Source organism: Mus pahari, chromosome 2, assembly GCF_900095145.1.
Source record: "Mus pahari chromosome 2, PAHARI_EIJ_v1.1, whole genome shotgun sequence".
Lineage (NCBI taxonomy): Eukaryota > Metazoa > Chordata > Mammalia > Rodentia > Muridae > Mus > Mus pahari.
In genome coordinates, this window is record NC_034591.1 from 55,634,830 (window position 1) to 55,661,934 (window position 27,105).

The 27,105-nt window shown below is 41.0% G+C and overlaps 1 protein-coding gene across 3 annotated transcripts in view; it reads left to right on the forward strand.

The window, feature by feature from the left end:
* The first annotated feature begins 1,607 nt into the window (after positions 1 to 1,607).
* Positions 1,608 to 27,105, forward strand: part of Chrm2 (cholinergic receptor muscarinic 2) — a 135,496-nt gene continuing 109,998 nt past the window's right edge. The window contains exons 1-2 of one of the 3 annotated variants that reach the window (XM_021191155.2): positions 1,608 to 1,965; positions 2,203 to 2,350. The gene's annotated coding sequence lies outside the window, so the exon portion shown is untranslated. Of the gene's footprint in view, positions 1,966 to 2,202; positions 2,351 to 2,846; positions 3,133 to 27,105 lie in introns of those variants that run through there. The other 2 variants (XM_029535320.1, XM_029535321.1) reach the window with 2 other exon arrangements.

Consider the following 27,105-nt stretch of genomic DNA (forward strand, 5'->3'; position numbering starts at 1 on the left):
CAGGTTAATAAATGTCTGGGTTTTCTTTGTTGCTTGTCAGGAATCTATTCTTCTTTTTTTGTTGTTGTTCAGTTTCAGTGTGTGTGTGTGTGTGTGTGTGTGTGTGTGTGTGTGTGTGCAAGCATGCACAAGTGCATTCACAAAAACCTCAGGCATGTTATGACAATGTGAATTTCTGAAGGCTTCTTAGAGATAATAGCAGATAGAATGCTTGCGAACTTATTTTCTGAAGTACCCAACAGAGAAGGGAAGAAATGAAAATAGAAATCAGATGCTTACTGACTGAAACCTACTTCTGGGGTAGACGGAGGGCAATAATGTTCAGAACTGCCTTTCTCAAACACGACCAAAACGCCTGCATGGGACTCAGAGGGCAAAGACATACCACTGCCATTCCTTACATCAGGGTAGCTTTTATCAAGCAAAATTGAATTTGTGACAGTCCTACTTAGGCATAGCTGTAGGATTTTCATTCATCAGTGAATTTATATTAGTGTATAATTTATCATCTTGATGGTCAACCTCTCTATGAGAGCTTCATGTGGGTATTTATTCTCAAAGATGAGAAACTTAGAAAGAAAAGGAACCGTGGTTTCATTATTCTGTGTGCTCTTTAACATGCAGCCAAGGACAGGGCAACACGAACTGAGCTGAATTCCATTGAGCATAATAAATAGCAATTTCTCTGTCTCTGTGATCAAAAAGGAGATAGGTACCATTCTGTTATTTAGTTTAAGGTTCCAATGATTTCTTCTTTAATTCTATTTGGAAATTAAAGCCTCATTCTGTAACACATTTATGTCATCATATACAATATACATCATCAAGAGCCATTGTTGTCCTCAACTACACTTTAGAATAATCACATTATGATATTATCAAACAAGTTCCATACTTTCAAACAGTAGGTATAAATCTGGGAGAGAATTTCTCATTAAAATACATGAAACCAAAAATTAGTCCGTGCTCTGAACACAGGAAGTTCACATCTTTTATTTTCCTCGATAGACAGCAAAATCCCACCTCTCCAACCAAAGCCTCACTAATATTCTCTGCTAACTACTACTCCCCGTTAACTGATGGAGCACACAGGCATTGACCTGTGTGGGAAGAAGAAAAACCAGCAAAGACAGATAAATAAATATCTGATTCTTTCTAATACATTAGTTACCATCAAAGAAAGAAATAAACAATCTGAACATTTCTCCATGACTATATATTTAGTACAAAGTATATTGCATTTATTCTAACATTTCCCCACCTGGAAACACGGGGCATAAGTATCTTCTGCAATCAACAAGCCTTCTTCCCAATGTGCCCTGTCACCTTTGTAGCAATCTGGCACCTGCTGACATGGGACCTAGGGGTGGTGGTGGTGGTGACTGCAAAGGTTGTGGTGTAAAAATTGCAGACCAAGAACTGGGCTCCGGGGTCGGACATGGAGAGATGCAGAAAAGAGCTGAGAGAGAAAGCTGTCATATTTGCACCGAAGAACCGCCAAATCAGAGCGCAGAGAAGATTTCATTGGCGGAGCCCCCTTCAACAGCAACTAATCCTGTCAGAACGAAAGAAAATTGTAAATGCTCTCTCCAGAAACTGTCCGCCCATTGCAGCTAATCGAACACAAACGCACAAATAGAGACACCACTCTCGCTCTGCTGCTACACACAGCGGGTGAGGGCGAGGAGACCAGTTCCCGGGAGCAGGCACGCGGGGGCACAGACACACTCACTCGCACACACGCACACACGCACACGCCAGCCTGCGGGCTTGGCCAGAGCCCTGAAGTCGCAGATCCCACTTGGAAATCGCCAGAGGCGCTGGGAGAAGTGGAGGAGCTTAGCTCCCAGACACTAATTACTACTTCCCCGGCACTCGGGCGAAGAAATGAAGCCCGCCCAGCTGTTCGCCACATCCAGGTCTCCTTTCTGTTTCGGTGTTCACAGTCATCTCCCTGAAAGTCAGGTTTGAAAGTCTTATTTGCCTGTGTTTTGGGGGTGTGATGCTCAAGGCGGCGGACAGATATAATTTAACTCCAGTCTGAATTGACTAATTGGGGTCCCAGATTAGCCGAGTGACACGACCCATGTGAAATGCCCCGCAGCCTTCTCTGAGCCTTGGGGTCCGCAGTCTCCCCGCCTCCCTTGCCCCACCCGTCTAAGTGCGGCGGCGACAACTAATCTTTCGCTTTTCTCTCGCAAGATCCAGGGAGAAGGCAAGCGGGCAGCCAGTTGAGGACTCCGAACTGTGCCGCTCGCTCCCAAGCCGGTCCAACCTGAGCCCGCCAAAGGTTCCTCGCTCCAGCCAGACTCCACCAGATCGCAGCCCCAGGCGACTAAGTCAGTGACAGGTAAAGACTCTGCTATACCATGGTTCTCTGATTGTCCACATCAAGGGCTCTAATACCTCGCAGCTCCTCCCCATCACCCGACCCTGGTCCCAGAGGGTCTGGGTTTGCAAGAATTGTTTGGTGGTCCCCGGCAAGTGCAGGTTTTCCAATGGAAACTTTGGCATCTGGGGCTTGCTGGAGAGGACACGTACCTTGGCGGGTCTGAAAGAAGGAGGGGTTTCAAAGCTGGGGCGGGGGAAAACGTTGGGGTAGCTAAGTCCAGTGGAATGTGGCAAAAAGCAGCCTGTGAGCGCCATACCCCAGTATGGCTGTGTCTTTGAGCTTGGCACCCCCCACCCCCGCTGTCACAGACTCTGTTCCTCTTCATTCCCGCCGCCGCACCCCCCCCCCCAACTCCAGATGCTGCCTTGGGAAAGGCAAGTAGAGCTCAGTCTTTCCTGCTGCTCACCCCTCCCCCTTAAGCTCCCCTTATATCCTAGGGTCTAGGCACACTGCATTTAGGGTGGAGGCCCCTCTCGCCACCACTCCACGCTGTCCTCTGACTCCGCCTTGGGAGAGAGCCTTCTGGTGAGGACGACAGGTTTAGTGCTGTAGTTCCCGGACCTTGGCGAGGGAACAAGGTTGGGGAAGGTTTCCAGGAGGAGAGTGAAGGGAGTCCTCTGCAAGCCTATTTCCCTCCGCTGGCGCGCATGGTTGATTGTCCACTGTGGCTGAGGAAAGGGACTCCAGTCCAGAGCTGATGAAGTCTCAGACGCTGCAGGAGCTTGGTCTCCCAACTCATGGTGGGTACTGGACCGCTCTGCCGGTCTGAGAGAGTAGGGCAAATGACCTTTACTGTTGGCACCTGAGGAGCTAGGCTATCATCTCTAACTTGTGGCTCTGGGAGCGAGCGAGGTGCGGTCCAAACCCGGTTGCAGATAGAAAATACAGAAATTCCACCTGTGCGCTCCACCCTTCCATGTCCCCGGAGTGTCAGAAACCTAGTGAGCAAGGAGACTTGCTTTGCAGAGCGCTCCAGGGGTAAGAATTCACCCAAATTGACATCTACGGGGGCAGGGGAATGCTCTGCCTCTGTCCTTCTACAATATATGCGTCCTCCTTTCTATCTCAGGTCCTTCTGCGCCCTTATGGCTCCCCTGGGCCTCTAAATAGTGCAGGGGAGGGTCGACCAGTCTTTCAGTCCCTTTATGTGATGCAGACTCGGGAGCTTGTGTGTAAATGTCCACGGAGAGAAGTACTTGCTGCCAAGAGCTGGGAGGAGGGCAGAGAAATGGAAGTAAACACGGAAGGCAAGTAAAATTGCTCGCTGACACATCACCCAAGCTGCCCTCTCATGTTTTTGTGTCACTTCAGGGTCCCTGCGAGCCTGTTCCTGAAACCCCACTGCTCCAAAGCTTCCCACGGCAGGAAGACCCTTGCCCCTATGCTCCCACTCTGACCTTACATTCCTCTCTACTCCTTTTCTTTCTTTCTTTTTTTGTCTGGTTTTGCTTCTCTCGTTCTTTCTTTTACGCTGGGTGGCAGGTGGTATATGGAAATCTTAGGATATTCAGTCCCTCCAGCATAAGCAGCCAGCTACACAAACACACATTCCAAAGCTCTTCCATACAAGCACTAGTGCTCCAGTGCTTGGCCACCTTTGGGCATTCCCCCAGCATCCGCAGCCTTGGTCATCTTGGCTGAGGCTTCTGCCTCACCACAGCTGAATGGAGAGGGGAGCTGTTCGGACTCCCTGGGGAAACCTCAGGACAATCAGGCAGAATTGGGAATCTGAAGTAGAAGTGAGGTGGAGAGACTGTGCTGGGGCAGTTCAAAGAGGTGAGCACTCCTGAGGTGCTTGTGAGAAGTGACTTTCCAGTTCCAACACTGGGTGTCATGCCCCCAGTCCAACTAGCTGCATCTTTTTTTCCAAGCTGTACAGGGTAGTCTGATGGCCGAGGACCGGAGTGGGCCTGCACTCTTTCTCATTCTTGCAATTGACATATTGCTGGATTCAGAGTTCTTTGCGCAAAGAATCAGCTGAACTTATAAACTCCATGTTAACTAACTCTGGCTTGTGGGGCAAAGGATTTCATGATGTTTTCTGCAGACAATTAAGTGCATATGCATAAACTGTCTTGATAAGCATGGGGTGGATTTATTCTTTTCACTGCTAGCAATAACAGGGATCTGGATACACATGCATAGAAACCTTTCATAATCAGGCATCCCTGGGTGGTCTTGAAGAATTTTGCAAAGACACCACTGATTGTAGAGATAAAACCAGTCAATTTAGCCAAGACATAGCTTGGGCTACAATAGAGAAAGGGCACTCTTGAGATTGTTGTCAAAGATGGAAGAACTTTGCACCAATACTGTGAGAGCTTTCCCATAGGAAAGAGACTAAAAAGAGTGATGTTAATGCCAGATTGTCATCCTGTTACTAAAAAAACAAATGTGTTGAAGTTTTGGCAATATGATGACAAAGAACTTTTCATCAACTCTATGGACTTTCTGAGATGAAACAATATCGGCAAATGAGCTTTAAAATCCAAAACAGACCTCCTAAAGGCTAGGAACACCTCCTCAAGTTTGTCTATGGCTTGAAAGTTCTGCGTATATAATGGACTGGACACAGGGAAAGTTGAGTTGTAGGACCCAAAAGTAAGAGTAGGCTACCTGACAGATGTTTCGTCAGCCTGTAAAGGGAGAAATGATGTGTGCTTATGTAAGTGTGCCTGAGGGTGCCTGGAGGGGGACTGGAGGAAGCATGGGTGGATTGCAATATCCCTATCATAGTTCAAGTGCATGAGAACCCAGAAAACGTGTTTGAAGCTCTTAAGTGACTTCAGAGACAGCTGTGGAAGAGATTAACAGTTAAAATATAGAAACTTTTTCTGCAGTGAGCTCTCATAGGCAACCAGTTTGGGGGGGGGGGAGACCACAAACTGCTGTCTTTAAAAATAAAAGTAACAAATTACTCTAAAAGTGAACTTATCTCTTTGTCCAGACAGGCAACTGGACACAAACTTAGAGGAAAATTGCCAAATTCCAATCCAGAATAGCCCACTTCTAGGGCCAAGGGTAACAGAGAGTTAGGGCATCTTCAGAGGTGGCTAGCCTGCTGACTGACAAGTAGAGGAGCCGAAGGTGAGTGTCCAGTGGTCAGTGAGGAGTGAGCTGGCCGATGAGAAGGCATGTGTCTCCAAGACCCACCCCAATGGGAAGAGCAGAAGGAGGTGAAGAAGAGAATTAGAGCCGAAAGTAGAAGAGGTGAGGAGGAGATGGGAGAAAGGTGAAGGAAACATAAGGGCAGGATTGTGTGGAAATGACCTTAATAAGAGAAGGAAACGTAAGGGCAGGATTGTGTGGAAATGACCTTAATAAAGCGTGGCTCAGCCTCAACTCCTCACAATGGTCTTAATATGCCGCTATGTGAAACAATGTTCCTAAGTATCTTTCCATATAACTACCCAGAAAGCCTCCTTCAGCCCATCTTAACATTTCTTCCTTTTGCTCTATAAGGCAGAGTCTGATAAGCGACTTGTCAGAGTCCCCTTGAAAGACTGTTTTTATTCATAAAAATTACGTTTGCACTGGTATATTATTTTTGATGTCTATGCTGTGTCCCCATAGGACTCAATTGTATTAAACCCTGGTAAAATTCTCCTGTGGCTATTTACAACTGCCCATCATCCTTATCGTTTGTTTGCACTCTGTTTCCTTTAGTTCAATGAGCAGATGTTCCAATCCCTTTCATTAGGGGTCAGCAAAGCAAGTGCACCTTCTGCATATCCTAGGCTCTGCTGTTGTCTTGTGGTATAATAATATAGACATGTGTGCATAAATGACTCCCCCTACCTGGTGGTGGTGGTGGTGGTGGTGGTGGTGGTGGTGGTGGTGGTGTGTGTGTGTGTGTGTGTGTGTGTGTCTGTGTGTAAGAGAGACAGGGCGTAGATCATGGAAAACAGGTCACCGTTCCTTAGGCATTTTCAAACTTTATGCTAAATTCCCGGTTCTTTCCTAAGCGGCTTACATGCATTATATTATCTGTTTTGCTACAAATCCTTATGATTTTAAATAGTGTCAGGCACATCCCATGAACTTAATAAATAGCTGCTAAATGAGTAAATATATAAATCCATTTTGTCATCACAACAACCCTAGGAGACAGATGCTAGTTTCTTGATTTTACAGGAAAGGAAACCTATAGTCACAGAAATGCAGTGATGGCCCCAGAAATGCAGTGATGGCCCCAGAAATGCAGTGATGGCCACAGAAATGCAATGATGGCCCCACATCACATAAATGGTGTGTTGCAGCCCCAAGATGCAAACACAGCCTGCTGGACTCCCAGAGGCTTCGCTTGGGTACTATGCAAATTGACTGTATGCAGAGGCATAACCTGTATTTTTCCTGGGTTTGGGGAAAGCAATGCTGGGATATTCAGTTTTCAATCATGTTCTCTCCATCCATTTAATTCAACTCTGCCTTTTCTGCTTAGACCCTCCCTACATCCAGGCAAAGAAACGTAAGCAGAGTCAGTGCCAACTACATTCTTAGTTGGCACAACATGTTTATTCTACTTAGTTATTATTTCTGGTGGAAGAAACCAAAGGCATTAAGAGTACCAGGCACTTTGCCAGGTGTCACAGCCACCTCTCAGCTAAGACAAGAGAACCAAGAGGATGTCAGATGCCTTCCAGTTGATCCCATGATAAGTTGATAAATAGATGTCCCCAAAGTGAAACATCTGAGTATTTCATGAAAGTGTTCACAAGTCAACATCCATTCTAGCATCTGTCCTGAGTATTATAGCGAATGAATTGCTCTCTACTATTCCTCCCTCCCCTTTGGACATTCCGCTTCTGAGTTTCAATGACTTCTTTTAATTATTGTAAACCTCTGCTTTGCAAGGCAAATGTGACTTTGTGAACTGCTATCAGCTGAGGAGGAGGAAGAGAAATGAGAGCTACTATGTTATCTATTCCTGTCTTACTTCATCTCGTTTTCTTCTTTCTTCTCACATGCTGAAGTTCCTTTTATACTATGACCTAAATATACAATCATCTTAGCTGCTGCTGTTGCCATGGTAATGCTTCATGGTAGATAAGGGTATACTATAAGAATCAGTTTCTGTCATTAGTAATGGAATTCTTTCCCCCTCAACCCTTCTTCCTCCAGCCAAGCTTACACCTAATGATGCCCTCTGGTGTTCAAAGGCAGAAAGTGCACTGGTTTGTTTATGAGGAGCTCATCATTGTTTAAAGCTTAGGAGACACTTTAATTTCAATTTGAAAATAAAAATGACTCAGATAAGGTTTAACTAACATAGTTTAAGCAATGATATTATAAAAAAGATTTTCTGTTTTCTAAGTATGTTAAAAGCTGTCTACTGTGCAGAGACCTAGAAAGTTGTATGTATGTATTTAGACCTATACACCCTTTTGTACTTAATATGATTGTGAAATGGTTTTATGAGAGACAGAGAGACTTCCAAGAGGAGAATCTAGTAGAATAGTCTGTATGCTTTGATCTGTGGATTTAAAAGAAAATGAAGTCTTCTGACTTAATGGGGAGACTTTCTTGCTGGAAATGTCTAGACATTTTACTCTTCGTCTGCATTAATGAGCACATTTTAATTAGTCACTCATAACCCAACAAACTGACATGAAACTGATATGCTAAGAACACCTTATCTTTCTCACTCCAAATTCTACAGCATCTTCTAGTTCAATGTCAAAGCAGATCAGTGCTCTCTTTGGGGCTTCTCCAGAACCTCTCCCCAAATCTCCCTTGTCAGGGGTTTTTATTATGATGTATTGAACTGGTCCTCCACTCTTCAGCTTTCTGTACTACACCTACTTCTTTCATTCCCAGACTTGTTTCTCAAGTGGTTGTAATAAACTTTTCCATCACTGATGCAGTGAGACTGTTCATCACTGATGCAGAAGACTGCCCATTACTGATGAAGTGAGACTGTTCATCACTGATGAAGTGAGACTGTCCATCACTGATGCAGTGAGACTGTCCATCACTGATGCAGTGAGACTGTCCATCACTGATGCAGTGAGACTGTCCATCACTGATGCAGTGAGACTATTCATCACTGATGCAGAAGACTGCCCATTACTGATGAAGTGAGACTGTTCATCACTGATGAAGTGAGACTGTCCATCACTGATGCAGTGAGATTGTCCATCACTGATGAAGTGAGACTGTTCATCACTGATGCAGAAGACTGCCCATTACTGATGCAGAAGACTGCCCATTACTGAAGCAGTGAGACTGCCCATTACTGAAGCAGTGAGACTGTCTAGCACTGATGCAGTGAGACTGTCCATCACTGATACAGTGAGACTGTCCATCACTGATGCAGTGAGACTGTCCAGCACTGATGCAGTGAGACTGTCCAGCACTGATGCAGTGAGACTGTCCAGCACTGATGCAGTGAGACTGTCCAGCTCTGATGCAGTGAGACTGTCCATCACTGATGCAGTGAGACTGTCCATCACTGATGCAGTGAGACTGTCCAGCACTGATGCAGTGAGACTGTCCAGCACTGATAAAAATCTCTTTCCCCAGCTGCATCTTTACTCATCATTTCTTCCAGTTTGGTCTGCAAAGACAGAATTCATAGTAGCTTAGTATCCTGACCAACCAGAGTAAAAGCTAAACAACTATTAGCCAATGTCTTCTTTCTCATCATTTCTTCCTCCTCTCCTTCTCTTTCATTTAATTCACCAGTGATGTTGCTATTATTACAATAACCAATGAAAAGTAACCAGATTTTTATTTATATTCAGAATCAATATAATAATAACATGGAATTTTTTGGTGTTTAATAGTCATGATAATGTGTTTTGAAGGGAAAGCATGAGTTTTAAAGTATTGAATGGTTTTGGACAATTTTCTTTCCTGAATATTTAACTAAAGTATTTGAAAATGAAAGTACTTAGCCGGGCATGGTAGCACACGCCGTTAATCCCAGCACTCGGGAGGCAGAGGCAGGCGGATTTCTGAGTTCAAGGCCAGCCTGATCTACAGAGTGAGTTCCAGGGCAGCCAGGGCTCTACAGAGAAACCCTGTCTCGAAAATCCAAAAAAAAAAAAAAAAAAAAAAAAGAAAAAGGAAAAGAAAAAGAAAAAAGAAAATGAAAATGAAAGTACTTGTGAAATTTAGCTGATTTAATCTGGTCCTAGTCATAAAATAACAACTAGAACTTAAAATTTAAAATTAAAAAAAATAGAAGAACAATGGATATATTTTCATTAGTGATGAAAAGTGGGCACTTATAATACATTGGTAATAAGAATTGATTTTTATATACAATCTTAGGCTAAAGGCTGAGACATGATGAGATAAGGGTTTTGTTTTTGTTTTATAAATAGCTGACTGACTTTCTAACAAAATTTTTGCATAGATGTTTATAACTCCATAAATATTCATAGTCCTTTTCTACTTTATTGTACAGCGATCTTCCTAGACCTCATCCTAGCATTGGTTCAGATGTCTGGTAGATGGAGCCATGGACCAACAAAGCTGAACATCTGTATTTTTAAGATAAATTGATGTGAATAATTGAAGTGCGGTGGCGGGGGGGTGTTCTGAAGTGTTATGTTCTCATTTGCCCCAGGAAGGCATCTGTTCTGGAGGCTAAGTATCCATCTACCCTTGAGTACTAACCTCTAGGCGCACAGAAACACCGGTTTCCAACAGTGGGCATATATAGCCAGTGTTTCACATGACAGGATTCTGAGAACTGGCTAAGTGACTGCTACCTTAAAGCCTTTTCTGGCTTTTAAAGAGAGTAATCCATAGGTTGAATGCCTAGAATACTCTGTTCTTCATGAAGAGATTATGAGTCAGCAAGAAGTCTCCCAGGAATCTAGATTTTTTATCCGGCACCTGATATGATCCCAAAGTGGGCAGAAGTGGAGCACATTTTAAGTAATAGTAAAAAGTAATACAAATAGTAAGCTTTAGAACTTACCAGACATTGAAGAGAGGGAAAAAATGCTCAACCCTGAAATGCTTCTACAGGACTTAAGATGAAAGCTTTGTCTCCCCTTATAGACTGTCAAGATCCAGAGACAGTGATGTGCATAGTCAGAAACCTTTTGGTTTCCTGGACAGATTCCAGGATAAGCAATTGAATTGAATAAATCACAATTCAGCATACCCGAGGGTCGTGGTGTCTGTCTTCTGCATACCAGTTTGTTTATATGCAGCTCAATTGCAACGCCCTATCTACATCCGTAGAGCTAGCCTGGGCTGGGAAGGGTTGAGGGTGCAGTTCCCTTTGTAAGCTTGATTTCAGTTTCTAACCCTTTGTGTTCTTTCTCACTGATGTCTTCCCAGAACTTTTTTTTTTTTTTTTTGATGCCAGCACTCCTCTGTGCTGCCCTCTGCACAGAGTCCTGTCTAGGTTTACTCTGGGGAGGAAACGGACTGGACATGTGCCTGTTCCTCTTCCTCTTCCTTTTCCCAGCCACTCAGGGAGGATTCAGTAGATCGCTGGAATTGTCTTCAGTTCTTACAGGGTGTTTTTGGCTTTAACTGCTGTAAATACTCATGCACTATGTTGATCCCAAGGGACAGACGTATCCAGTAAGCGCTAGGAATAGGAATGCTTTGCTGATCATCCCTGATGTTCTTGTTCAAACCCCTTCCTTGAGAAGAGGATTCCTCTGTTTTCATAAAGCAGATATTCTTCTCCTTACCAAACCAATAAACTAGGGGAAGATGGGCCTCTTATCTCTTGATTAATAAACTACTCCAGGGCTCTTTACTAGGGGTGAGTTTAGGTATCTAAAGAATTACTTGGAGACTATTTTTTTCTACAGTTCATAAATGGATGAGTAGTGGTAACAAAATACATTGCGCACACAAATTTGTATTGTTGAACTAGATGATTATTTCTGTACCTTCCTTGAAATTGTTTCAAAGGGACGAGGTTTCTACCTAAACCTCACGTGAAATCTGTAGGATTTCCCTTTTCTTTCCTAACTGAATGTTTTGGACTGCAATATTTGGCTTCATTTTATGGAGAAGAAAGGAAGCGACCACGGGCCCAAAATAGGTATTGCAGATAGCTCTTTTGTTTTCACACTTTATCCTCAAAGTTACTTTCCCTTTTATTTTGTCAACAAAGAGTGCAGCTATATATTTATATGTAGACTTAGACGGCACAAATCTCTTTCCCTGTATACTGAGTCACGAGAATACCGAAGGAGTACCATGGAGGACAAAGGCTTAGATTCTGCTGTCTAACTGAGCCACCAACAAGGCACCACACACTAGCTGCTGTGATAGCCCTGACACATTTATAACAGAGGACTACCTGGTCTGTCCTCACTGAGAGAAAATATACCTAACCCTGGAGAGTTTGAGGCCCAGGGAGTGGGGAGGCCTGGCTAGGTGGGGTGGGACTGGGGGTGTGAGGACATTTTCTTGGAGACTGGGGAGGAAGAATGGTATGAGGAACTGCCAGAGGGTGGACGGGGAGGGGGTGATGACTGGACTGTAAAATAGATTAAAGATAATAACAACAAAAATCCTGCTGTTTTTTTTACAAGTGCGTAGGTAAGTCCCAGTCTGATTTTGTTTTTAAAAGACCACAATAGGATGTTTTCTGTGACTAAGCATTTATATATTAGTGGCTGTTTCTGATTTGTGAATGAGACGTTCCTCTGCGACAGTAGTGACTAGCTCCCCCACAGCAAAGCAAAGCAAACAAAACACTCAGTGGCAGTTTCTGTGCCATGCTTCCAGGAAACTTTACAAGGTTTGTCAGTTCTTTGGATATATTATTTCTATACCTCAGTGTACTGGCTAATTTTGTGTCAACTTGACACAGCTGGAGTTATCACAGAACAGGAGCTTTAGTTGAGGAAATGCCTACATGAGATCCAGCTGTAAGGTATTTTCTCAATTAGTGATCAAGGGGGAAAGGCCCCTTGTGGGTGGGACCATCCCTGGGCTGGTAGTTTTGGATTCTATAAGAAAGCAAGCTGAGCAAGCCAGGGGAAGCAAGCCAGTAAAGAACATCCCTCCATGGCTTCTGCATCAGCTCCTGCTTTCNNACCTGCTTGAGTTCCAGTCCTGCATCCTTTGGTGATCAACAGCAGTATGGAAATGTAAGCTGAATAAACCCTTTCCTCCCCAACTTGCTTCTTGGTCATGATGTTTGTGCAGGAATAAAAACCCTGACTGAGACACTCAGGTTCACCCTCTGTGGTATGCACTTTTTACGTTTTCTCCCTAAACTTAATAGAAGTTGTTTTTTGTGATGTTTACTTTTGACACTGACTAACTTGGTCTAAGCCTGCCTCTGAGGTTATTTGTATCAGAGCCACATCTATGGTGAAATATCAGTTCTGAAACCTTGCTTGCTTTGCTGTAGAACAGGAACATATTTTTATTAATTTCTTTATTCATTTTACATCCGACCACAGCCCCCCTTCCTCCTGTCCTCCCAAGTCTTATCCTTATAAAACTGTTTACCCATTATTCCTTCTCCTTCTCTTCAGATAACCTACCCCCACCCCAGCCACACCTGCTTGGGTAGCATCCTGCCCTAGGACATCCAGTTGCAGCAGGACTAGGCAATTCCTCTTCCACTAAGATCCAACTAGGCAGTCCAGTTAACGGAAGGGATTCCAATAGCAGGCAACAGTGTCAGAGACAGCCCCAGCTCCAATTGTTAGGGAACCCATATGAAGATAAAGCTGCACGTCTGCTATACATGTTGGTGGCCTAGGTTCAGCCTATGCATGTACTTTGATTGGTAGGTCAGTCTCTGTGAGACCCCATGAGCCAAGGTTAGTTGACCTTGTAGGGCTTCTTGTGGTGTGCTTGGACTCTCCAGCTCACTCAGTTCTATTTCCCACTCTTCCACAAGACTCCCTGGTCTCTGCCTGATATTTGGCTGTGGGTCTTTGCATCTATTTCGATCTGCTGCTAGACGAAGTTTCTCAGGAGACAGTTATGCTAGGCTCCTGTCCGCAAGCATAGCAGAGTATCATTAATAGTGTCAGGGATTGGCTCTCTCCCATGGGATGCTTCTCAAGTTGGGCCAGTTATTGGTTGGCCCTTTCCTCAAACCCTGATCCATCTTTATCAACAAGGAGGGAAAAACAAGCACATTTTAAAGAGGGTATCCCATTGAGAATTTGATACCACAGTCCGATAAAAACAAGGACCGAGAGAAAGGGAAGAATAATACAGAGGTAAGTCCCATTTGCAATCATTGGTCAGAAAATTAATGTATGGAGAACACAGAAGATAGAGCTCTTGTTAAAGGGCTGAGTCTGAGGTGAGGCTAAGAACTCTCATGTTGGCCAGTAGCCTGGAGGAGGCCAATTGGTCTATTTCCTATTTGGAAGCGGTAGAACATTAAAAAGTCCCTTGAGAGCTATATTGAGGCACAGAAAGAAGCAATATTTTATGTCTGAATTCCCTAGACATAAAATATTTCATCGGTGTTTGTCAAAGGTGTGTAACATTTCTGTTGATTAGGGCAAAACCAAGTCGTATACTGATGGAATTATTTAGTCCCTGTCTGTTTTTATACAACCACTCCCATAGTTTTTCTCCACAAAGCAATGGCTCTTACTCAGTGCTGACTTCTTTATGGCAAATACACAAATAAAGAGCCAAAGGACCTAATTGTTGGGGGAAGTGAAGCATCAGTGGACTAATTCTCTCCTGGTTTTGGTATCCATCTTCAGTTCTTAACTCTGTTTATTCACCGAAAACTCCAGAGAGTCATCACTGTCGATTGGTAAATGATAATACTAGCTAACTTTTGCTACAATTAATTGAAATTTCACACTCCCGTGTTTCCATATCAGTCAATACTTTTCCATACTGACACCTTTAATCAAGGATTATCTTTCACAAGGGACTGGCAACCAGGGGCCCTAATTAATTACAGTGATAATTGCTCCCCTCTCTCTTGCAGTTTGTGGTTACATAACACCTTCTGCAGGAAATTCACAACCTCAGCATTCCTCTTTAAATGCTACCACTTACAGGAAGATGCCTCAGCTTCCATCTCTGTGAGGGCTTTCCAAACTTTTTAATTAATTTTTTTTTTTTTTTTTTTTTTTGCAGTAAAGGAGGTCATATTTATTCTCCAGTGAGTTTTCTTATTTAAACAAATAAAATGGCTTCTTTCTTTTTTTTTTTTTTCCCCAAAATTTTTATTAGATATTTTCTTTATTTACATTTCAAATGCTATCCCGAAAGTTCCCTATACCCTCTCCCGCCCCTGCTCCCCTACCCACCCACTCCCACTTCTTGGCCCTGGCCTTCCCCTGTGCTGGGTCATATAAAGTTTGCAAGACCAAAGGGCCTCTCTTCCCAATGATGGCCCATTAGGCCATCTTCTGCTACATATGCAGCTAGAGACATGAGCTCAGGGGGTACTGGTTAGTTCATATTGTTGTTCCACCTACAGGGTTGCAGCCCCCTTCAGCTCCTTGGGTACTTTCTCTAGCTCCTTCACTGGGGACCCTGTGTTCCATCCAATAGCTGACTGTGAGCATCCACTTCTGTGTTTGCCAGGCACTGGCATAGCCTGAGGCTGCCATAGTCTCTGAATAGTCCATCCTTTCACCTTGGCTCTAAATTTTGTCTCTGTACCTATATCCTTTCATGGGTATTTTGTTCCTTATTCTTTCTATTATTGAAGTGTCTAGAAGAATCCCAAGGGCTTATTTCCATAAACGAGTAAGACTTTGTCAGACATCTCTCCTTCGATGTTCACTAGCTTGCCTTACTTAGTTTCTGTTTTGCAGTGCAGGTTCCCTGGTCTTTTGTTCTTGGATCTGTTTTCTCTTCCCCAGTTCTCAGATACTAAATTGTTGTGCAGCATTGTGTAAGGTTTGTTAGGTTTTCTGGGCTGGTGTGGTGCCATTATTTCAGTAGACATGGGATCTAGATTATACTTCATAATTGGCATACTCCTATCCTATACCATAATAGATATGGCTCCCCTCCTTTGTGTTGCTACTTCTTGGCATCCGGGGTACTCTTTCAGAAATAAATGATGGTTGCTCTACCCCTATGAATCAATTTCCCTAAGTCCTCAGAATCCATGAAATCCTCATACTATATATTGGTCAGATTTTCTAAAAGTGATATGATCTTATTTGCTACATTAAATTATTGTGATTTATTTCTTTCACTTGCAGCAAACCCTTACTAGATTACATTTATGAATTACTATTTATCTCAAACCCATGTGGTCTTACTTGATATTTCTAATATAATTGAAATGAGACTGAATATCAACAGGTCAGTCTTCTAAAACTCAAATTGCTTTTCCACCCTTATGATTTATAACTTTTCTTGCTACATTAGGTTTTTAAAACAGTCTTCATATTTTAGGACAGTTTGAATTCACAAAACTAGTGTGAGAGATATGGAGAATTCTCACAGATTGCTTGTCCCTCTACACCTAAGGGCTAACATCCTCTAGAGAGTGACAGTGTTATCATATGGGCATATCACTTACATTAGACGTCCTTCTTGGTATTATTAATTATAGACAATTGAACAAGAAGATAATGGTGCACTTACATTGGGATAATACAATGCAGTATATCTCCATTCCTACAAAACTCTTTGTCCCACCTATCGACCCAACTTCCTTCCTGTCTACTGACCATCACCTCTTTGTTCTTCTGTCTCCAGTTTTACCTTTTCTAGAACACTGTATCAGCAGGATCATTGAACAACCTACTTTACCTAGCAGTAAGCATTTACCTTTCTTTCCAATACTTTTCACTATTAGGTAATCATTTCTTTTCAGATCAGAATAATATTCTGTTAGGCCAGTTGTTTTTTGTTTGTTTGTTTGTTTTGGTTTTTTTCCCCTAGAATTTAAAGTTTTCCCCTTGTATCCCTTCAATAAAACTTTTTTTAGCTATACACTATAGAAATAGTCCCCCCTCACCATATATAATATACTTTTATTCTTATACTTGATTTTCTCTAATCCTTCACTTTTTTAAATGAATTATTTATTTATGTATAGGAGTATACTGTAGCTGTCTTCAGACACACCAGAATAGGGCATCAGATCTTATTACAGATGGTTGTGAGCCACCATGTGGTTGTAGGGAATTGAACTCAGGACCTCTGGAAGAGCAGTTTTAACTGCTGAGCCATCTCTTCAACCCCTAATCCTTATTCTATATTCTCAAATTCAATAAAACTTTAGTGATAACCAGAGATTTCATGTTATAAATATTGTAATTCTCCCTGTGTTGTTCTTTTCGCGAGGAAGTCACCCCAATTACAGTGTTTAGTAAGAACATGGCACTGCTACTTGCCATGATGTGGATCTTGTTAATTATTTTTCCACTATTATATTTTGTAGGAGATTTTTTAAAAAATAATTCAAATGAAATATTGTTTACCCAGTTATGGTGACTCTTCTGCTCCCCAGGGTCCAGCTGAGGAGTGGGAAGGAAAAGACATCACATACCTGTGTCTTTTCCATTTCTCTTTATCGCCTGATTTCCCAAGACTCAGCAGTCATAATAATGCCACAGTGTGATAAAAAGACTAAACACTTCAATGAAAGCTTCAACTATGAAAGAATATGACCTCTGAATGAAAGGCCACACATCTGAATTCGGCTTACCAGTATCCCCATTTCTGTTCAGAAGGAAGATGAGTCCTGAGGGGTCATTTAGCATTTCTCTGGACTATGACCTTTTCTTTATTCTCAGTCTTTAGACAGATCGATGCACCTTGATATCTTGATGTAGCCATTCTGGCTATTAGACATGGGATTTGCATGTGATAACTAATGATATCCACAATAACTTCAACTTCACTTTTAGTACCTCACTGGGTCCTATGCTTATTTTATCTGAATTTATATTCAAATCCATGACAAACACAGTTACATTCTCATTGATATTGTCTGTTTTCATTAGAAGAAACTTACTGCATAAGGGTAGGAAAAATAATTTTCCTCTTTTTAAATAATTATTTTAATTTTCCTTTTTCTCTGCATTGAATCTGGTATTTATTTCTAATCTTAGCACAGAGATAAACTCAATAAATATTATCTAATGATGATTTTTATGCCTTAGTCTGCCTAAATTCCCAAGATTCTTCCTACCCCAGTATACTTCTGTTGCTTCTATAACATTAAGTTAATTATCTTCTAAAATAATATGAGACGCTATAAAATTTCCCTTTGGGAAAAAAGTATTCACATAGGATATATTTTTCCGCATTGAAAACCAACATTCCATTAAGTTTCAGCAAAACTTTTCCTAGGCTGCCCTTGTAGGTAAATGATAGTATCATTTGTTTAAGCTTAATCTATTCTGTCTTGAGCACATGAACGTGCAACAGGACAAAGCTCCTGTGTGTGTATATTGCAATGGATGATCACATGTGCTGAAATAGCACACATTTCCCCCGGTACAAGGAATAGATTTGTACCATTTCTTTCTTTTACTTGACTGAAAGGTAAATGATCAAAGACAAGCGGCAGTTTTGATCATAAAACCATACATTGTGCTGGGTAATGATGAAATTGGAGCATTGGTTTGTTTATTCTTGCGTTCATTCATTTAATAGATAATTACCAATGATCTACTTTATGAATAGAACTGTGTTCTTTCCTCAGCTAACCTAACCTCCACTCTGCCATACATCAACAGAGGAAGAAAAACTAGTTTCCACTCTCTGTGCTGGGGAAACTTTATGTTTATTCATATCAGCCTTACCGTGACCTTCCATAGCCTCAGAAGGATTGCACTACCTGTGAGGAGCCTTCAGTATGCACTAGGAGCTTGGAAAGAGCGGATCTAGACAGCTTTCTTTGATTTTTGAGCTAGATATGCCTCAAGCAGAATAAATTAGTGGTAAATTATACCAATCTTATGTGTTTTATTGAAACTTTACTTTTTAACCTCCATTTATTCACATTCAGGAAATTCGTGGATTTCTCCTTAAGATCCAGTTTGATACCTTTATTTCACAGTTAAATCTATTATGAACAAAAATCAGTAGTGGGTTTAAAACTCATGTTCACAGTATTGGAACCAGGTTTGAAGTATCAGAGTCCCAGCATTTAACCCAAACGCGACATCATCATTGGTCCAACTGCCTCTGTGAAAAAAACATATATGATAACTTCAAAAAGTAAGTGGTAGAATGATAAGTGAACATTTTTCTTTTGTTTTTGTTTCGCTGTTGGTTTTATGTTTGTTTGTTTGCACAAGCTTTCTTTGTGTAGCCTGGGCTGTCCTGGAACTCGCTCTGTAAACTAGGCTGCCCTTGAACCTAGAGATTCATCTGCCTCTGCCTCATTATCGATGGGACTACAGGTGTGCGTAGTGAGCATTTAAAGGCCAGGCTCCCAACCAAAAGGGTAAATGGACTTTTTAATTAACCTATATTAAATTCTACTTTTTTCGTTTGCTTTTTTTTCATTTGCTTTCTCATTTTATAAGGTCACCAGGAGACCCTGTTCTCATATGTGTTGCCAGATTTGAAAAAAAAAAAAAAAAAAAAGTCGATGCAGGATCTTTAGAGTGAAGAAAAGACAAATTAGGAAGCCATTTTGTTGTCATCTCTCCTAATTATGCCAATGGATTTTCCTTTCCAAATTATCATTTCTTCATCCTGAAGCCCCAATAGCTATACATGTATTCAGTTTGTCATAAATCTTTTTGAGATGAAATATCAGGCTTTTATTATTTTTGTTTTTTTTTTCCCTGTTGGTATTTTTGTCTGCTTTTATCAGGAGAAGGGGAGAAGAGACATAATTGGTGGGAGTTGAAGAGCTGGTGTTGTCTGGGATACTGAATACCTCATGGACCTGAGAAATTCAAGGGGAGCTGCCAGCGTGCAGTAGCCCAGACCACTGTCACTGTCACTGGGAATGTGATGTGCTGCTGGAGAATGCTGGGAAGGCACTTGCTTGCAAAGCTATTTTCAGAGGTGTTTGGAACAGTCAGAGGACAGGGAAGTATAGGCAAACATGTCAGAAGCCTAGTTTGTAAATGCTGCATTCTCTTCAGGGGTTACTCAGTGGCAAAATCAAAGAGGATGTCTGTCTTGCCAAGGAACAAAGCTGCTTATCTCCACCTGACGGAAATTCTACCCTAAAGAGAGTATGAAAATTCAAATTGAAACGTTTTGCTGAGTGACAGGAAGTCGACTTTTGTTCGGTTGCTTTGTGTCTATTGAATAAGACTTCTCCCGACTCAGAGGCTGGTGCCATTAGTGGATACCAGGAATCCACTAGAAAACAGATAAGATTTGATGTTCAGAGAAACAAGAGGCGGAAAGCTAATTTGCTCCCATCTCTTTAAGAAACGTTTCATTCATCTTTGTATGGGCCCAGAGGGAAAGGGATTTGGACAGAACTGGCCATTTTTCCTGGGCAAGTGGTGCGTCTATGACAATGGATCAGAGGAGAGACAAACAAGTCCCCAGAGTTTTCTGAATTCCTGGTTAGTGAAAACCCAAGGCTTCTAGAAAATTGGGACAGTCTTCTGAAAAAGACAAGTAGGTCTTAGAAGCTCTCTTCAATTCTACCTCTACCTCAAAAATAGCCTAAATCTCAGAGGCAACAAATGCACCCACATACAAAGAAGATGCCAGCCCTGCCCCATTCACCCAGACCTTGACAAAAAACACCAACTCTCATGTCAGTTTTACTTTCCTTTTTTGATCCCACATTTGAAAGTCCATTTGTGTCTCCTTCCATTATTTATCTACTTTACAGAAGACAGACGCAGGTGCTCTGTAAGGGATGGCTATTCTTGGACCAGAAATAACTGTGACTCATTTGCTCTTCAACATGTATTGCTCAAAAATTATGTGCATCTAGATTCACGGCTAGACATCTAGCATGCATATAGGGTTCATTATAATTCTAATCCTTGTAGTCTGTCACGGGAGATAAGGTAAGGGAAAAAAAAAACCCACAAAACATGAGTGTTATATAGGAGAATTTAGGACTCCTGAGATCACATAGAATTCAGAGTGCTTAATTCAGTTGCTCATGGTTTAATGACAGCACTAACAGGTCAATTGGGCTTCAGTGAATTGAAAGGGAGAAATAAGAACCCCTCGAAGAATGTAGAGCATGTGAAAAAATTTTTTTTAAAAAAAGGAAGATGCCAAGTTCTGCATATATATGCAGAAGAAGGTAGAGGGTACATCTTCTGAACAGTCAGTGAGCTATTCCAACATTTTTATCTTCTGCATTGCCATGTGCAAAATCTATAGCCAATCAAAAGCATTTTGTATAGGTCACATTACTTCCCTATTCTACTTCATTTGAAAGTTACTGAGTCGAATCATAAGAAAAGTGTGTAAAACCATTGTGGAGGATGTTAGATTAGTCAAATGACATCATCTAGCTCATACTTATAACAGTGAGCTAAGAAAGAGTAGACCCATGAAAACACGAAATGACAGTTCTCTATTCATCCCCTTCACACCCTCAAATAGTCTGAACTCAGATAGAACAGCAAGATTATTTCATTGCATAGTTCCAAGCAAGGCACTGAAGAAATCAGAAAACTATCTCACTGTTTCGGTTTTGTCTTTACAGACCCACAGAAGCTCTTCATCTTATGAGAATTTCTTATTAAGTAAATCAAAGTGAGGGAACCGCGATGGGCCAAATCACGTTGCTCTAATGGATAAGTCCTGCATCTCTTCACTCAAACAGATGCTGAATTGGTAGCACATGTTGGGTGATATGAGAAGTATACCATTTTCTTCTGTGCTGGATCCATTCTCTTTGAATATTCTATTTGTGGACTCACTAGGACTTACCTCTCCTAAAGGGACCCTTTACAACCTGAGATAGATTACTATATCCACCAGCATAGTTTCCCTTTGCTTATTTTAAGAGTGTGAATGACAAATTGAGGAAATATAAAATTGCTAATTTAGTGCTACATGTCCCAGCTGGGTTGGCACAATTAAGAATGAAGTGTATTCAGCTCGCATTCCATTGTATTTTCATCTAGAATGTGCATCATGTCATTGCCAGGATAGTCCTGAGCTAACTCATTAGGACTAAACCACCTGGGTGAGTTATGGAGAAGTAAACTCGTAGTTATCAGCTTCAACTTTTGTCTTGACTAACTAAACTTCAGAAAGGATGCAATCACATAGGTAGCTTCAAAATCTCGCTGGCCATGCCTCCTAGTAATTATTTTCCTCTGCCTAAGAAAACCAAATGACCAGTTGGCAGAAGAGACCAAGTTTTTACTGTTTGATGCCTGAAAAGTAATTCTCCTTCAGGGTGTGCTTAAAACGTTTGCTATGACTTATTAGTACTGTTGTTATCAATATTAATATTGATTATTTTACTTGGAAACACCTTGATTTCAATTTTTTGTTTGGAAAAGTAGCTTGGAGAAAGTACTCTCTCTGTCTAGAATGTGTTTGATGACCATCCTTCACGCAATAAAGTAAAACCAGCTTGGGTATCTTTGTAAATGTAAAACTGAAGGGGGGCTACCTATATAATTTCAACAAATTTTTGTGTTTTTTTTTAATTTTCTTGTTAGATTTTTAAAAATTTACATTTCAAATGTTATCCCTTTCCTAGTTTTCTCTCCAAAAATCCCCTATCCCCTCCCCCCTCCCCCTGCCCCCCAACCCTCCCACTCCCATTCCTGGTCTTGGCATTCCCCTATACTAGGGCATATAACCTTAACAGGACCTAGGGCCTCTCCTCCCATTGATGACCTACTAGGCTATCCTCTGCTACATATGCAGCTAAAGCCATGAGTCCCACCTTGTGTTTTCTTTGATTGGTGGTTTAGTTCCAAGGAGCTCTAGGGGTACTGGTTAGTTCATATTGATGTTCCTCCTACGGGGCTTCAAACCCCTTCAGCTCCTTGGGTACTTTCTCTAGCTCCTTAATTGGGGACTGTGTACTCCATCCAATGGATGATTGTGAGCATCCGCTTCTGTACTTGCCAGGCACTGGCAGAGCCCCTCAGGAGACAGCTATATCAGGCTCCTGTCAACAAGCTCTTGTTGGCATCTGCCATAGTGTCTGGGTTTGGTGGCTGTTTATGGGATAGATTCCCCAAGTGGGGCAGTCTCTGGATGGTCATTTCTTCAGTCTTTGCTCTGAACTTTGTAACTCCTTCCATGGGTATTTTGTTTCCCCTTCTAAGAATTCTGAGCTTCTGGGCTAATATCTACTTACCAGTGAGTACTGCACCAAATTTTTCCTATCAGTCATAAGAGGTTATCTCTGGAACTCCAAGTAGACTTGACTTAACTCAAGGCTATTCTCTTTTTATTCTTGGTCTACTGTGTTTATCCAATGGGTCTCTAGTAAGAAGCCCAAGAAAGGATGCCTTAGAATAGGAGGAGTTCAATTATCTTCTTCTTCATGTCTGCTAGCACTACAGATCCCTGCCCATGTCTGCAGGTGATACTGAGGCATAACTCTCAAAGTGAGAATATGAAGCCTGAAATGGAGCAGTTGATATTTGATATGTGGTGTAAGAAGGTGTGAGAATTTGGTGAGAAATATTTAAGCAAGCAATTACATACTTGAGTAGAGTTGATGTTTTTCAAGTCACACTAATCATCAGCTTTCAGTCTTCTAGGGGAAAGATCTCTATGGTAGAGGAGGACTGTTGAGAAATGAGATGTTACCATTTCCTGCTAAGACTTTAACAAGACCTGTGCTTCAGTTATTTTTTTACAAATGTGAGATATGACTTGTTTTATATTATGGTCATATCATGCCATATCATATCATATCTTGTTAATAAATGAATCAGAATATTCCAAATAAATATTGATGCAATGATATTAATTGAACATAATTATGTTCAGTACTTAGCAAGCTTTATTTTGTTGTACTCCAGGGCTCAAGTCCAGGGAATGGTGCCATCCATTTTCATGCTAGGTCTGAGCATGTCAATTAAGAGAGTCAAAAAAAAAAAAATCTCCCAGAGACATGTCAGTGGGCCAACCTTATCTCGATAATCCCCATTGAGATTCTATTCATAGGTAATTCTAGGTTATGTCAAGTTGACAATTTGAACAAGCCATTGCATAAGGTGATTCATAATCAGAATCATGATGTTTTAGAACCACTTCATAAGCACTGTGATATCATACACATGGAACATCCACAATTGCAAACACAGTTTGTAATGACTTAGATTCAGATGAAACCTCCTAGTGTATTCATTTGATTTATTTAGCTATGTTGGTTATAACAAGGATATGATTTTCTTACACACTTAAAATTATGTGCTTGTTGGATTTCTTATTCCACTTATAGGTAGAGAAATATTACAGTTTGGGACTGGACATCTAGGCTGCTGGGGAGATGAGTTAGCTAGGATTCCCCAATGTAGAAAGAAATCTGCGCAGCGTGTATGACTACTTTTCCTGTATCTTTTTTTCTAACCTGGGGATATTGGTTGAAGTTATTACTAAATTATCAAGGGAATATCTTTTAGAAAATAAATTCTTAAATTTTAATAAAGCTAAGTGATCTAGAATATGATTTTATGTCTTAGACAGATTGGGAAGGAAATAACTGAAATATACTGTAAGGAAAGTGGTGGGCACATGTTATAAGAACCATCATGTGACCTTGACATACTTTATACTTCTCTCTTTCTCTCTCTCTCTCTCTCTCTCTCTGTGTGTGTGTGTGTGTGCTTGTGCATGTGTAAATAACTGATATATTGAGCATATTTTGGGGAGGGAAAGTATTTGAACAGAAAGTATTATGTGGCCATTGGCTAACTTTCAAATTAAGTACTTTTCCTTTGCAAAATCCCCAAAGAATGTCAGTATGCAAGAGAAAATCACCATGTTCTGCAATAGTGAGAACCTGTGACTCAGAGGCAGCAAGAGCAGAACATGAATAGAAACAGTCTGTTTACCAGGGGTATTCTAGGGAGAAGCCCCAGAAGACTGCCTGCATTCCAGTGACCAAAAGCTGTGAGCTGTGCTTGAGTGAGTAATAGAATGGACTTCTTGATAGAAGAGGATGCAAGACAGCCTTCTTAGGCTTGACTCGGGACTGATGGTTTTATGCAAAGGCAGAGTATTTAGGAATTAAACTCCTCTTTATCAAGTACACATAAAATTGCACACACAGAGCCACACGCAGACACACACTTTACTGAAAATTGTCTTTCCTTTTGCATTGACCCCCTACTCTCTTTGTCTTTCTTTCTTGGGAATTGTCACTGTCATCTACTAACTAGCTAAGCTCAATAACATAATACTCACTTCTTTTAAAATGACCTTTTCATTTCAGGATTGTCTTAGAAAAACAGCAAAGGCTGTATGGAATATTACCATGCACCACCACAGACTTCTTCCACTGAAGACCGCTGTGGTGCATTGGGTACTAACCAACCATCGTGGAAACATTATAAACTGAAGTCTTGCTTCATTAGACTCATAGAATTAGTTGTTTCTCAATGTCCCCTTTCTGATTAGGAATCATATTCAGGTGCCAACATAAATGTAGTTGTCATTTCTCTCTCCTGGAATCCACGGTAGTTCACTATGACAGATGCTCTAGCTGCAACTGGCAGCTTTGAGGCTTACTGGCTAGAAATCTCATAGGAAACCTTTCAGTCTTTGTTGGTCTCCTGGTTTTACCATGCGTAGTGTGTGGTTATAGAAAGAAAGACACAGTAGAGTGTTATCCACAATGGCTCATCACAGATGGTGCTGAGCTGATTAACTGTCTGAGGGCATGTATGCTGTGACTCACATTGGGACTTTTCACTGCCATCTCTCGACATGATTTTTACCGTGGTCCTCTGGATTGACAGAGAATTTCTTACATCTTATCATGGCTATCTTGATTTGCTGCAGCTTCAATGTGATTCTAGACACACATCTTTGATTTAAACTTTTCTCGGACACAATAAGCCTTTCTTGCTCTCTTCTGCTTAAAGGTTTTTATAATGTGGGTATTGTATTCTCTTTCATGCAGAATAGTGGTTCACCCTCCCTAATACTGTGATCCGTTAATATAGTTCTTCATGTTGTGGTGACCCACCGGCCATACATTATTTTTTGTTATGGGTTTATAACTTTAATTTTGTGACTGCTATGAATTTAATGTACATAGCTATGCTTTCTGGTGGTCTTGGGTGATTCCTGTGAAAAAGTCATTGGACCTCCAAAATGATCATAAATCATAGATTGAAAACTGCTGTTGTGGGGTATTTCATAATGAAAGCCCTCTTCTCATTAAGATGGATTATCTGCCACTTGTCAAAATGCCTCCATAGGACTCTAAAGTAAAATGGGATTAGAGTAGTTAATAGTCTAGCATTCAGTAGGAAGAGAATCATGACTTTCCAGCCCAAACCTAAGAGCTGATGGTGGCTTTACGGGGAAGGAGAATCAGTTTTAAGGGTGTGGCTCTGGTAAGTTTGACCACTCCGGTAGATGGCCCCAGATCCAGTAGAATATGGACAGTAAAAACTGGGATTATTTACTTTATAAAAGGAAATAAAGACTAAATGAAGTTGGGTAGCAGTGAAGTAGGGTTGGATCTAGAAGTCAGGAGATGAATATGGTCAAAGCATAATGTATAAAAATCTCAAAATTAATGAAAATTTACTTTTTAATAGGATTGGCTTATGTGTTAGCATTTTGTTGCTTTTTCCCAGCAGTTTTGTGATCCTTTAACTGATTCTCAGTTTATGTTTTGTTAACCAGGGAGATGGTAGAAACAACAACTAACTTACCGATGGAGATTGGGCTCTGTTAGCTGATAGATAATAGAATTGGTTAAAGGAATGAACCGATAGAAGAAAAATAAGAATTGAAATTGAAAGATGAAGGGAAAGGCATGTACTTTGGGTATTTCTGGCAATCATTTCTCTTTTTTTATTAGATATTTTCTTTATTTACATTTCAAATGCTATCCTGAACGTTCCCTATACCCTCCCCCCACCTCTGGTAATCATTTCTATTTATGAGTATTTAACTTTTGCCTAAATCACTGAGGGTTGCTGTTATATTTAATTTGATTTATTAATATAATTTATCTTTTTGCTTTGTTTGATATGTGGAATGAGAGTGTATGTTGAGAGGGAAAAATAAGATTAATTTTCAATAAGAAGCACAACAAGAGTAAGTCTATAATAAGATTATATTTGTCCTAAGAGGCCTTCTTATGTGTGTATGTGTATATGTATGTTTGTATGTATGTATGTGTTTGCAATATATATCACATATTCTCTTATCTATCTATCTATCTATCATCTATCTATCTATCTCTCTCTCTATCTATCTATCTATCTATCTATCTATCTATCTACCTACCTATCTTTGGACATTTAATCTAAGTCTAGAAATAGCATTCAGGCAGTCAGTGTCAAATTTATTTATTTTTACCCCTGTATGATAAAAGCTAAAACCTCAGGGGAGAGAAATGAACATCTATTTGAAAATAGTTAACGATGATAGTGACAAAGGAAGCATATGACGGCACTCTTAACTAAAGTTATTACAGTAAAGTAAGGTTAAAGATGTATGTCACCTTTGTTCTCTTTGCTACAAAACACAAACATCTGTCTCTTCTGCTACCCTGGTACTGAAGTTTTCCTCCACTCCATGGGTTCTTCCTGCTCAACACCCATGGATTTCTCTTCTTTTCTGCTCTATCAATACCGGTACCAATCAGTGTTCGTTGTTGGGCTGCTTCTTTTTAGATTAAGGGTAAGAACAGAAGTTCTATAGAGTTAACCAAAAAGCAG